General features: G+C 36.5%; 2 long non-coding RNA genes across 2 annotated transcripts in view; both read right to left on the bottom strand.

Annotated features, from left to right (window-relative positions):
- LOC135202239 (uncharacterized) overlaps positions 1-15,191 on the bottom strand; it is a 148,484-nt gene that overhangs the window by 42,079 nt on the left and 91,214 nt on the right. The gene's annotated exons all lie outside the window — the stretch shown is intronic.
- Positions 2,276-14,831, bottom strand: LOC135202240 (uncharacterized). Its single transcript, XR_010311696.1, has 3 exons — positions 14,735-14,831; positions 11,978-12,105; positions 2,276-2,496 (listed from the first exon to the last, which is right to left on the bottom strand). It is a non-coding gene; the product is annotated as an uncharacterized LOC135202240 (long non-coding RNA).

Raw genomic sequence — 15,191 nt, 5'->3', positions numbered from 1 at the left:
CAAAATGGCCTCTGTCACTTAATTAATTTTACTTCGTGCTGTTCACTATTGCTTCTTACTCTTACCTGGCACCATCCGGCCTTTTCAATATACCTAATACTTTTATGTATTTTAAACAGATTACATTTATTTACCTCAGTAATGTAGATAGTGCTAAATTTCTCTCTACCAGTGCATTGTTCTCTTTATACCAGAAGGCATTGCATTCTTCTCTCTCTACCAAAGAACCCCATTTCAACATATATCAGGTCTTGGTACCCAGTCCAATCACCTCATGACCTCTATAGATGACCAGACCCGAAAAAACTGGTGCAAGAGGACCCCTTGAGTTTTGCCACACTTTTAAAAAAGGAATACCATCAATGCAACAGGTGAAACAATAGAAGTCTTACCTGGCAGTCACCCGGTGATTATGACAGAAGGTTCAAATTTGAGATTATTTGGGTAACTTGACAAAAAAGGTCTTCAGAGGGAATGTACAAAGTCAATTCAAAGATAACAAGGTCAAAGACAGCTCCTTTAATTCTCTAACAGAGTAAAAGTAGAAGTCTCAAAGTTTTGTAAAGCTCAAACATCCCTGAGAAGGATAGTAATTAACTAATCAGGAGGATGAGAAGCATTAAGTGATTCAATCTTCAACACTGATGTTGCAATCAAGAGTATGAAAGTCACCATTGGTATAATTTGAAATGAAGATGCTTGGAAGGACTGGAATGGACCAACCCTCTGCTTAGTCCTTGCCAGAAATTATGCCATCTCAGGATAACACACTGGGGTTCAAGAGGCCCCTCACCACGTCAAGGTGGTTCCATGTGAAGGGGGACGTACTTCTTGATATGGTACACACTGAAGGTCTGGCCTACTAGACCAGAGACGAAGTGGGCAAAACCAAGGGAACCCAAAACCTACCACAAAAGTGTAAGTCAAAGAAATGGTATTACAAGAACATGTCATAAGGGCCAACAATGAATAAAGGAGGTCCAGCATCAGAAAACAAGGTAAAGGTTAGGCCAGCTCCCCAAAAAGAAGTTAAAAGTTCCAAACTCTAGCTGAGAGCAGTTACAGAACAACCATCTGGTTCTAGAATATGAACCTAGTTTCTGCAGAGAAGGACGACCAGTGGAAGGTGGAGCTGACCGTTACACCCTTTGACCACAGGAGTGGTAAACTCACCTTCCACATGAAATCAGAACCTCTATAATCTTATCAATCCATCTGAAGGCACCTCTACTCTGTTGCCTTCTCAAACCATGAGCAGAGAACACTTGAACTACAAGTGTTCATTAAACTTGTTTACACAAAGACCTGCAGTTACATGAATTGTTAAGGAATTACAGACAATTCGATAAAACCAGATATGGATGGTTATTTTACACACGTAAAATCTACCTACAGCCACCAGACCACAGGCGAAACGAGGTATGATACTCAAGTGTACAGTGGCTAGTGCCTACACTGCACTTGCCTAAGTTGTGGCGCACTACTTCTAACTTTCAAGTCCATGAGAAGGATAGTTCAAGGCCCAACAATTTTATAATGGATGGAAAACACACAACGATTTTGCCAATCAACAACAATATGAAGGCCCTGGGTCAATGGCCTACAGAAAACCGTACTTTTCATGGTCTACAGGAAAGTTAACCTAGCTACCAAAATCCAAGGAGACTAACACTGTCAAGTCACCCCAAAAGTGTCAAAGTCTTCTACTATTAAAAAAAATTACAATATCACAGCATGAAAACTTTCTCTTAGAAAAACAAAGCTATAGTACTTTAGTCTTACAGCAAACATCGATATTCAATGATATGAAAACAGAAAAAGAATTCAAATACAAGGAACAAGTAAGCTTCAATGCCTACAACAATGTAAGAAAGCAAGGAACTGAATTATATACTTAACCTAACTTACAAGAAACTACAACCAGTGTGGACAAAGGCTGCAAAGAGCAAAACAATCTGACTTGGTAACAGACGAGAGAATGTTTCACAACAAAGTCTGCATCATTAAGTGTAGGGCATTACATACGTATAGGAATTCAAGACTTCAGGGCAGAATTCACAAGGAACAAAGTCAGGGAAGGAAATCTGTCACCAACCAGGAAATCTGTAAATAATTACGCCAGGCCTGACTTACACCAGCACTTACAACAGGCTATGTAATTCTAAAACATCCACTCACTCTTTTTACCTTTTTGCTTACCTTGATATTAGGGTTTGTTCTGAAAGAGCACAAGATTGATCAGGATTTACAAAGAAACACAATATTTATTTTAAAAAAATTAAAATTAAAACAAATTAGCGTCGGTTCCTCCACTGTCATAGCTGGTGCAAAACAGAATTTACTTGGGCTTCTCTATTTAACAGCTCAGAATAGTTCTAAGATATCTCCAAGTGCTTTTGTCTTCCTGAGTCCATTCATCCACAATTTCTCATTTCCCTTCCCTCTCATTATTCTTGTAGCTGCCCTTCCTTCCTCACTGAAGTTCTCTCCTGGTGCCTGATTATTGAGAAATACATAAATAAGACTGCAGGCAAAGAGATATTGCAGGCAAAGAGATGTATGATATTCAAAGATCTGGATTCTTCTGATATATGGAAATTTACTTTAATATTTACTGGAAAGCACATAAATAAAAGCTGAACTTGGCAGAAATCACCAGAAAGGTTAATGGCCATAATATAAGGTGTAAAAAATAAATAAATAAATAAAAATAAGAATTATGCAGGCAATGACATGAATTCCTGAACAAGATGTGAATTGAGAGAGAGAGAGAGAGAGAGAGAGAGAGAGAGAGAGAGAGAGAGAGAGAGAGAGAGAGAGAGAGAATGTCAATAGGCATGAACTTAGTGTTGGTGAATAATTCAACTGTAATAAAATAATTTAAATGTACTAGTGTTAAAATACTTAGCTTTGGCATTGCCATCTAAAACAGTTTGCTCTGAAGGAAAACTATGAGGGCATTGCCTAAACCTATTTGGACGCAGTAGATATTGATAATGAGTTTGTATTTGCGACAACAAAAATATTTCTTTCTTATTATGACTAGCGATTGATTGGTCATTTTGACACCACACCTTCTCCAATTTGCCTTGGAGAAGGAATGCAAAGCACGAATTTCAGCCTCTACTAGATCAGTGGTTTTCAACCTTTTTCTCTCCCTTGTACCCTTTTGGGGCATTTGTAATGTGTGCCCTTTGGGGCATCTGTAATGTCAGTAACATACCCCCTTCACTATGTATAATGTGGAAAACAAAACCAACTAAGAAAAACAAACCATTGTGTATATTTGCAAGTACTGTATGGAGGGGAAATAAGTACATAACTCTCCAGACATAACCAATAATATTGTAAACTTAAAGAATTCCATAAAAAAGATTAAAGGCAATTTGTTATAATTATTTACCTCTGGCTACACAAAATTTTAAAGGTTGCGGTACTGAGCTGCCAAAACAAAATACATTATTATTACATCAGCTGCAAAGGGAGTTACTGAAATGGCCGACACTGTTTTTCATGGCCAGGGAGCAGTTTCTGCTAAAACATATCGAAGGTCGGCATGTACTACATTCATTTGAGACCCAAGGGGAGTGCATGCCCCCCATACCCCAGGTTGAAAACCCCTGTTCTAGGTGGTTTCATGAAATAGGAAATGATTTTGAAATGTAATACTCTCTTCATTATAATTGAAATTTGAGCACCTACTCTAAGGGAAATGACCTTTATACCTGTAAAAACAGACAGTGCAAATGTCTGTTCATTATAAAACGTGATCAGTGGGTTCTATTGTGATGATGTTATCAGAAGACATTTCCTAATTCAAACAAATACATTATACTACTCGTACGTTTGCATTTTGTGTATAACAGTGTAGAGGACATTTGGACTTTACGCTCTTGGATCTAAGGACCTTTCATGGTTTCTGTAAATAAACACTGTTAGAGTAAAGAAAAAAAATAAATTGCTTAGTTCTATTATGATGGTTAGGTTAAGGTGGCTTTGAAAGCCAACAGATCTACAGAAACGGAAGAACATAGGTTTAATATTTGTGTGTGGAAAATAAGTATTGTAAAAAAAAAATATTTACAATAGGATTGCTTAGGAAAAAGATAGGACTGATCATTTTTACTATGTATATTTATGCTTAGGTTATAGTTAGCTCACTGGCTGAATTAAGTTTTGCTGTCAAACAAAATATAACTTAAATAATAGTATAAAGTTTGAGGTTTTTCTCTTTTTTAATTATAAACTGCTGCTGCTAAGTTACAGATGCCTTGAGGCTTGGTTGCTGACCAATTACCAGATGGGGACTCAATCAATTTGATCACATGAGTACTACAGGCCATTCAAAATGGCATTTGGGGATGTTCAGGCATCAGCAACCTTGGCAGCAATGTGATTAGCCAACATATCATGGCCTAACCTTCCTATTTAATTCCAACTAGCTAACCTTACCACTAATTCCCATTCGCAGGCAAAGTATCAAGGCCTATCCTTTCCACTAATGGGCAAAGTTCTCTAAGACGGGTGTCTCAACATCTAGATTATACACCATAATAAAATCAAATATGAAACTAAAAAGACATACAGGAAAAAAACGGCTGTGGGTCAATATATCAATTAGATGGAGACATCTGAAACATGGCACTGAAAGCCTGCTGTAGCTAACCTAGCCTCATGCACATCTAGAATAGCCACCAGAGAGGGAACTATCACCATGGAGGCTGTACATAAAACCAAACAAAGTGGAACAAGGTGACAAGGGGGTGTATTCCACAACATGAAGCCTAATTAACAACTGTGCTCCCAAGCGGGGTGTTAATTTCAGAATATGAAGCCTAATTCACAAACAAGCTTACTAAGGGGGTCTATTTACTTTACAACATGAAACCTAATTCAAAAAAACGTACTTACAAAAAGAAGGGGAGTCTACTTCACAATACGAAGCCTAATTCGCAAACGAGCTTACAAAGGGGAGGGGTGTCTTATTTCACAACATGAAGCCAAAATCACAAATGTAATCACAGATTAATAATAGGACAAATGCAGATCCAAGATGAACTTCAGATGTATGTCATGTCCAGACTGCTACACACTCCAACATGCATTAAGGTGATATACTGCAATTGCAAAGTGCAATAAAAATGGCACTATGTGCATAATGTACTAGTATCTTATTTTCATGGCCTGAAAAGTATGACACTAGTAAATACAAAATGTAATAAGAGTGACACTATCTCCACACTGTACTCTTAATTTCATGGTCTGAAAAGTATGACACTAGTAAATACAAACTGCAAGAAAAGTGGCACTATCTGTACACTGTACTATCTTACTTTCATGGCATGAAAAGTATGACACTAGCAAATCCAAAAATCAATACATAGATCAAAGAGCACTATCCTGAGGAACACTAAAAATTACCACTAAAACCTTTATTTTACTATTCACTTACATAATTCTGAATGAAATATTGAAAGTGGCTCCATTTCGTAAGACTAACTAGATATAAGATTCTGAAGTGAATCAAATAAAACGTCAGGCAGATTAATAATAAAATATTGAGACAATTTTGGACTCCTTTCCACAATTACATTTCTCTTAATTGATTGAAAAGGTACCACAAGTACCTAACTGATTCCTGCAAGAATACCAGCCGCCAGGAATGTTCACATTCAAGTTACAATACTTTACATGTACGTATGTATATTGTACAGGTCAATATTATCAGCATTTTAAGATCATTGGAACACACGTCACTTCCACTTTTAACAAAACCCCAAACCCGACAAGACAACAGTCAAGACGTCAAGTACCTTTTGGAAAAGGGTGCTAATTATGATGTGAATGTAAATAAAAAGAATGTTGTTGATTTGCATGACAGTAGAGAGAACAGCCCCCAACACAGGATGAGCTGCAAGAATATTGCTGCAGCAACAAACGAAACTAACTAAACAGCCAATGCAGACCAAAGGAACAAGAACCCACCCAGTGACCCTGCAGAAACCAGAGGAAATGGGATATGAGAAGGATGAAAAACAGTAGGGCCTATCTGGAGGAAGTATAAACTGCTTTGTGAAAGAGAGTATGCTATAGTTGGGAAATGCAGCAAAAGAAGTGAATGACAAAGTATGTTACTCGTATGCCCAAGAAGTGAAAACATCTGGATTATCACAAATGCCAGTGGGTTTTGTGGCTATTTAAGAACAAAAACACAGCGGTTTTTATAGCAAAAAAGCAACACCAAAACATGGCTATACAGTCTGTTGAAGACAAATTGTAACTATGTTAAAGCATACTGTTTTAGAAGCGATTTTAACCAGCCTCCAGTATTACTAATTCTTGACACACAGGGTTAGCCAAGAAAAAGGCTGTGACCCTCATAAAATAAAAGGAGTTACATTTACCTAACGAATCAGAAATCTCAAGTCTTCAAAATTTGACAAACTTCTAAAATGACGCAGACTGGAAAAGGCTGAAGACTGGCGATTTCTTTAAATTACTTGTATCTAATACATTTAATTTTTGTCACCTAAAATCTGGGCATTCAAGGAAGTAACTGTAAATTCTATTGAATTTGCAATGAATCCTCTAGAGAGAGTAATAGGGTCTTGAAAGATGGATAATAGATTGGTGATGCTGAACTAGTGCACAAAATACGCACTATTCAGAAAGCATGGGGACAGTGGACAGCCCACTGCAAAAACAGATGCCTTATGCGGTCTTTGACAATAGAGGTTTCCAAATAATGTGCAGACCTACATAAGTGGAAACCTTGCACTAATATGGGCCATCTCAACAGAAATGATAAAAGTTTTCAATCTAATTTCCACAAAAGTAACTCATAATAAAAACTACCATAATTTACTATTTAACAAACAAACCTTCATAATTATAAGGCATTATTTTGACAGGACAATCCTGAAGCTCAAATGTACTGTAATTCAAAAACCCTAGAAATACTGTACGACCCTTTCTGTCATGCAAAGCCTCAAATATTTCAAATTCTCAATGTCAAAGTTTACTAAATAACAATGACATACAAAGCCACATTTTTAGACTATTTAGACTTGCAACAAGAAGTATATATGAATTTCAATGCTATTTTTATAGAAGTTTCTCCTTAACCGTATGAGTAAACAACAACGCCTCAATTCCCCTTTCCATAGCTAGTCCGGGTGAGTGAGGCCCTTCAAGAACCAAAAAGCCAAGGAACACAAGTCACCAAACAAATGTGAAAGCCAGATTTCCATACGAGTAGGATGTTGAAATGAAACCAGTTACACAGCCAGGTGGGAAGACAACAAAGACATTATGAAAGATATTTAAGTGAGGAGCAAAAACTGATAAGTATCAAGACCTGAAAATAGAAATAGGAATGATAATGCCAGTGGAAACTATACTACCCATAATTATAGGAACAGTAGCCAAGATCCCAACAGCCCTTACCTTACAGACCTTACAGACCTTACAGTTCGTTCGGGTTGCCCCAGGTCCCTCAGTGTGAGGCACCTCTAATGTCTACCAGAGAGTTGCTAGTACATCTTCCGGTATATTTTGCATCTTCCAATCTTGGATGGTCTGGGATGCAGTTTAGATATTTGTCGAGCTTATTCTTAAACACATCTACGCTCACTCCTGATATATTCCTCAGATGAGCTGGCAACGCATTGAATAGACGCTGCATTATCGATGCTGGTGTGTAGTGGATTAATGTCCTGTGTGCTTTCCTTATTTTTCCTGGTATTGTTTTTGGCACTATTAATCTACCTCTGCTTGCTCTTTCTGATATTTTTAGTTCCATGATATTTTCTGTTATTCCTTCTATCTGTTTCCATGCCTGAATTATCATGTAGCGTTCTCTTCTCCTTTCTAGACTATATAATTTTAATGATTGTAGTCTTTCCCAGTAGTCAAGGTCCTTAACTTCTTCTATTCTAGCTGTAAAGGACCTTTGTACACTCTCTATTTGTGCAATATCCTTTTGATAGTGTGGGTACCATATCATATTGCAATATTCAAGTGGACTACGAACATATGTTTTATAAAGCATAATCATGTGTTCAGCTTTTCTTGTTTTGAAGTGCCGTAACAACATTCCCATTTTTGCTTTACATTTTGCCAAAAGAATTGCTATTTGATCATTGCATAACATGTTCCTATTCATCATCACACCAAGGTCTTTAACTGCTTCCTTATTTGTGATTGTCTCATTATTAGGTCCCCTATATGCATATAGCTTTCCTTCTCTGTCTCCATAATTTATTGATTCAAATTTATCAGAGTTAAATACCATCCTATTTTCCTCTGCCCAATCATATACTTTGTTAAGGTCTCTTTGTAGAGCGTTCCTATCTTCATCACAAGTAATTTCTCTACTTATTCTTGTGTCATCAGCGAAACTACTCACTACCGAATCCTTAACATTACTGTCTATGTCTTCAATCATAATAACAAACAGTATTGCAGCTAACACCGTACCTTGTGGCACACCGGATATTACCTTGGTTTCATCCGATTTCTCATCGTTTGCAATAACTATCTGTTTTCTGTTGTGTAAAAATTCTTTTAACCATCTTCCTATTTTATCTACGATATTGTGTTTTCTAATTTTCTTTGCTAATATATTATGGTCTACTTTGTCAAAAGCTTTTGCAAAGTCTAGATATACCACATCTGTTTCATTTCCGCTTTTCATATTTTTGAATATGTTCTCACGGTGAACTAACAGTTGGGTTTGTGTACTTTTTCCGGGTACAAAACCGTGTTGTCCTATATTAAACAAATTATTTTTTATTAAATGTTTCATAATATTTTTCTTCATTACCCTTTCATACACTTTCATAATATGTGATGTTAGACTCACAGGCCTATAATTACTTGCCTCAAGTCTTGATCCACTTTTGAAAGTAGGGGTTGATATATGCTAATTTGTGCTCATCATAAATCTTGCCTGTATCTACACTTTGTCTTAATAATATTGCAAGTGGCTTTGCGATAGAATGAACTACTTTCTTTAACAAAATAGCAGGGATTCCATCAGGCCCTGCAGCAGCTCCATTTTTAATTTCATTAATTGCCTGCACAATATCAGCTTCATTAATTTCTATGTCAGCTAAATATTCACTATTTTCGTCCCTTACTTCTATATCATTATCTTCATTATCTATTCTAGGGGTGAATTCTCTATATCGTTCTGCCAGTATGTTGCAAATTTCCTTTTTTTCATTCGTAATCTCCCTTCAATTCTCAGAGGGCCTATTTCTATTCTTCTTTTATTCATCTTCTTCGCATATGAGTATAATAGTTTGGGGTTTTGCTTGATATTTAATAGGGTTTTTTCTTCCAATTCCCGTTTTTCATTTTCTTTTGATTGTATAATCTTTTGTTCTGCATTTTCTATCTTACTTTTTAGTTCTATAACTTTCCATGCATTTTTTTCTTTTGCAAGACCTTTTTTCCACTTTCTGATTTTCTGGAACAAGATCCTTCTGTCTCTTGGTATGCATGAATGATGTTTACTTTTCTTCTTCGGTATATATTTATCCACTATTTTCTCTAATATTTTATATAATATCTCCGTATTTACTCTTATGTCATCGCTTACGAAAATGTTATCCCAATCTTTGTTTAATTCTTCATTTATTTCTGACCATTTTATATTTTTACTGTAGAAGTTGTATTTTCCATATCCTTCCCACTTTTTCATTTCTTGCTTATCTCTGTTTTCACTTGCTTTGGAATGAACTGTTAATTCTATGACATTATGGTCTGAAATACTCGCATTATAAACTATTATTTCTTTAACATAATTCACCTCGTTCACAAATACTAGGTCTAAAGTATTTTCCTTTCTTGTTGGCAGGTGATTTATTTGTTGAATGTTGTATTCTAGTAGCATATCTAATAGCTTTTCAATTGCCTCTTATCTTCTGCACTACTATTACTCTCTTTTTTATATGTATAAGTACATCCACAATCTCCTATTCGTTCTTTCCATTCTACGAAAGGAAAGTTGAAGTCACCAGATAGGAGAATAGTCCAGTCCTTGTGATTTCTACATATATCATCCAATTTTTCAATTATTAAGTCAAACTCTTTAGTATTAGGAGGTCTATATATTACTATGTTCATTAATTTTTCAGATTCAAATTCTACCGCTATTAGTTCACATTCTGAGTTACTATATTTCTCATATATTTTTCCTTGTTTTTTGTCTTTCCCATATATTGCGGTTCCCCCTTGATTCCTATTTTTTCTATCTGATCTATAAGTTTGGAACCCTTTTATTTGATCATCATTCCCAGTCTCTTGGGAATACCAGGTTTCACTTATATTCATTATATCTATTTTCTTTTCAATTTGGGTTAGTTCTTCTAAGTACTCTATTTTTCTTTTTGAGTTACTCGTAACTAAACCCTGCGCATTCATCACTATGATGGTTTGCGTGTTTCTTTTCTCCTTCATTTAATATTGGTAGTAATAAGGATTTTACCCATGTCTCTTTCCTGTTCTGGTATGTTGTTCTTTTTTTCATTTCCAGAAATTTTGACATTAAAAAATCCAACTTTTCCATAATATTTGATCTTCCTTCATCATAATTATTCATTTTGTGTCTGAATCTGCAATTTTCTCCGTTTCTGCAATATCCTCTTGCATAATAAATACAGTTATTATCCCTTGAGTAGAATTTTGGAGCTGATGCATTGAAATTTTTTGCTGACATCTCTGCATATCTCATTGGTGGTTTGCTTTTCTCTTTTACCTGATATTCTTGATTTCTCTCTTTATTTGTTTCTTTCTTATTTTGGATTTTATTACTTGGTTGGTTATTTATTTGATTATGATTCATGGCTACAGGGTGCATATATTTGCATTTTTTGTCGAACTTACAACCTTTTCCTTCTTTTAGGTTTTTGCATATTTTTGGATGCAGATCTCTGCAATCATCCCCATATCCGTCTAGGTATGCACATTTACCATATATTTCATAGTTGTGACATACCTTAGGATGTTTGTAGTAACATCTTTCTCCAAATCTGCAATTCCCTCTTTTCAAAAGGTTGCAGATTTTGTCTTTCTTGTCTATTTTTTCCTCTTTCCCGTCATTGTGTAGATCTGGGTAGAGCCTCTTCGGGATTTGCTTTTCTGTTGCCATATCGTAATTTATTTCTTCGTAGGTATGCTGCTTTATTGCCTCATATGTAGTATCAATGAGTATCTCTGCATCCATACTTTTATCTTGTTCTTTGTTTTCCTTATTTTTTTCTGTCATTTCATTTTTGTTTACTTCTCTTCCGTTTTCCTTTTCTTCTTCTTCTTCTTCTTCCTCTTCCTCTTCTTCTTCATCCTCAACTATTTGTACATTCAATCTTGATTTAATAACATTGTCTATCCATGATAGACATGTTGAACAAAAAATTCTTGTATCTTTTCTCATATCTTGTATTACCTCAGCACACTGTGGATGGGTCGGAATGTTGCATGCAGCACATTTTCTGATTAGGTTTTGTGGATTGACTATGCTATACCAAACCTTACACAGTTTGCATGCTTTTGGCATTCTTTTTCCTAATGCGTCAATTAGGATATTCACAAGATTCACCTTATTCATTTTCTTTGTCGGAATATGTTGGTTTATGTATATTTTCTTTATGAGTCTCTTGACCACTTGGATTTTATTTGGAACTTCTTCAATTATTTTCAAAGATGTTTTCATTAGATTTGTTCCAGGAACTTGGAGAAACTAGATGCCAAAGTAGCTCCAGGACTTGAGCAGAAGAGTTTGCTATTATCATCAGCGCACATAATGAGAAAAGTGATGAACCCCACACTATAAATATCACCAGTCGAAAAGGATAGCTGACATAGGAAAAAATAATTAATTTGGATACCAGGCAAGGGTTTGTTGGTCATGAAGATTGGCAGACCATGTCACTGACATCCTAAAAGAAAAACCCACGAAAGATTCAACCCTTACCTGGCAACGACTCAAGGGCACAGCACTGCACTGTAGGCAGGTCAGGTGTCCCTTAAGGTCAGAGCCAATGAGTCACCTTTCTTGGGTGGAAGACTTCGACATTCCTCTCTTTTGCAAACAGCAACATCCTGCAAGCAAGCAATTGTTAGAGAGGTTTATAGTGTCCGGAGGCTTTAGGAAATCAAAGACTACGTATTCTAACTTAGTTCTAACAAATATTAATAAAAACGATAAAAATAGTAACAATAATAATAAGATCTAACAATACATGAACAGGAATAAGGGATACCAGTAGTAAGATTAAGCCACCTTTATGCTGGCACAGGCTCTTGCTTTTCAGCAGCTCGTATGGGGATACCAACATAGAAAACTATTCGGAACCAACCAGGAGTGGAAGACATCCACCAAGAAATTCCTGAAGCCAAACCAAGTAAGAGAGACTGAAAAAACATATGGAGTAATCTAGTATCACACAACAAACATGCAACATGGCTCCAGGAAGTCAAGGCAGAAGAAACGGGGAGAATAAAACAAATATTCACTGAGATCACGACTGACACAATCAGACACCAACTAAAGAAAATGCCCAACTGCAAAGCCCCGGTCCCGATGAAGTCCATGAGAACATCCTCAGCACAGAAAGACTATAGCAAGGGAAATATAACCAGTAACTACAAGCGAAGCATCTGCCTACAAATAATGTGGAAGTTACTAACAGGTACAGGTATCATAAGTGAAAACCTATACAACTATCTAAAGGATACAAACACCATCCCCCACCAACAGAAAGGCTGCAAAAGGAGGTGCAGGGACACAAAAGACCAGCTCTTGATAGAGAAAATGGTAATGAACAATAGTAAGAGAAGGAAAACCAACCTAAGCATGGCATTGATTGACTATAAGAAAGCCATTGACATGATACCAACACACATGGGTAATAGAATACCTAAAAATATATGGGCCATGGGGAAACACCATCTGCTTCCTAAAAAATACAAAGTGCAACTGGAATACGATACTTACAAGCTCTGGAATAAGACTAGCAGAAGTTAATATCAGGAGTGGTATCTTCTTCAAGGGTAACTTACTGTTCCCACTACTCTACGTAGTAGCCATGATTCCCATGACAAAAGTACTATAGAAGATGGATGCTGGGTACCAACTAAAAAAAAAAAAAAAAAAAAAAAAGTCAACAGAATAAACCACTGATGCTCATGGACAACATCAAACTGCGTGGTATTAGCCTCAAGGAAATAGATACCCTAATCCAGACAGAAAGGATTGTATCTGGGGACATCAGGATAGAGTTTGGAATAGAAAAATGTGCCTTAGTCAATATCCAAAAGGGCAAAGTAACAAAGACTGAAGGGATAAAGCTACCAGATGGGAACAACAACAAACACATAGATGAGACAGGCTACAAATACCTGGGAATAATGGAAGGTGAAGATATAAAACACTAAGATATGAAGGAAACGATCAAGAAAGAATATATGCAGAGACTTAGGGGGATACTCAAGTCAAAACTCAACGCACCAAATATGATGTAAGCCATAACACATGGGCAGTACCATTAATCAGATACAGCGCAGGAGTAGTGGAATGGACGAAGGTAGAACTCCACAGCATAGACCAAAAAACTAGGAAAAATATTACAATACAAAAAAACACTATGCCAAAGAGCAAATACAGACAGACTGACTATATGTAACACGAAAAGAAGGATGGAGAGAGTTACTATGCATAGAAAACTGCGTCAACATCGAGAGCAGAGCATTGGGGCAATATCTGCAAACCAGTGAAGAAGAGTGGATAAGGAGTGCATGCAAAAAAAGGACTGACAGCAGTTGACGAAGACCCAGAAATATACAGACACAAGAATGACAAACAGAACAGAGGAATGGCCCAATAAAATGTACAGACAGTACATGAGACTAAAGACCTGGCCAGCAATGAAACATGGCAATGGCTACAGAGGGGAGAACTCGAAAAGGAAACAGATGGAATGCTAACAGCAGCACAAGATCAGGTCCTAAGCACCAGATATGTCCAAAGAATAATAGATGGGAATAACATCTCACCTATATGCGGTTGGTACAATATGAAAATGAGACCATACACAAAATAGCAAACGAATGTTCGGCACTTGCACAGAACCGGTACTAAAAGAGGCATGATTCCATAGCAAGGCCCTCCACTGAAACTCCAGCTAGCTAGCTTACAATAATAAGTGATACAAACACCAACCTGAGGGAGTGTTGAACAAAGACCCTCTGGTACTATGGAATAAGAACATATAGGACGATAAGGGCCAACAGACCACAGATGCTACAGTACCATGGGACACCAGAGTAGATGAGAAAGAAAGAGGGAAAAATTGATAAGTATCTAGACCTGATTATAGAAATAAGAAGGATAATGCCAGTGGAAACTATACCCATAATTATATGAACACTAGGCACGACCCCAACAGCCCTGAAAAGGAACCTGGAAAAACTAAATACCGAAGTAGCTCCAGGTCTTAGGAAAAAGAGTTTGCTATTAGCATCAGCGCACATAATGAGAAAAGTGATGGACTACTAAGGAGGCAGGATACAACCCAGAACCCCACACTAAAAGTACCACCCAGTCGAATAAGATGGCTGATATAGAAAACAATAAATTAGGATATCAGGCAAGGGTTTATTGGTAATGAAGATTGGCGCACCGTGTCACTGACATCCTGAAAGAAAAACCCACAATAGATTCAACCCTTACCTGCATAATTAAGTCAGTGGATATTGTAACGACTCAAGGGCACAGCGCCGCACTGTAGGCAGAAGGTCACAGGTGGACCTTATCGACAGAGCCGATGTACTGAGATGTGAGACACACTTCGACGTTTCTATGTTACAGACAGCAACATCCTGCAAACAAGGAAGTGTTAGAGAGGTTTATCGTGTCCAGAGGCTTTAGATAAAAAATACGAATTATAACTTAGTTTCACATAATAATAATAATAATAATAATAATAATAATAATAAAATAATAATAATAATAATAATAATTAATATAATAATAAATAATAATAATGGTCTTTGCCATTTTCCTCTAAATAATAACAATAATAATATGCGTTATTTCCAATTTTCAAGTGTTTATTCACATTACATGACCTACGGAGGAAAAATATTTATACTGAAAGGTATTAATCACCTATTAAGATTAAGGAAAT

Source organism: Macrobrachium nipponense, chromosome 30, assembly GCF_015104395.2.
Source record: "Macrobrachium nipponense isolate FS-2020 chromosome 30, ASM1510439v2, whole genome shotgun sequence".
Taxonomy (NCBI): Eukaryota; Metazoa; Arthropoda; class Malacostraca; order Decapoda; family Palaemonidae; genus Macrobrachium; species Macrobrachium nipponense.
Note: the sequence above shows the minus strand (reverse complement) of the source record. Positions and strands in the feature narration are given on the sequence as shown.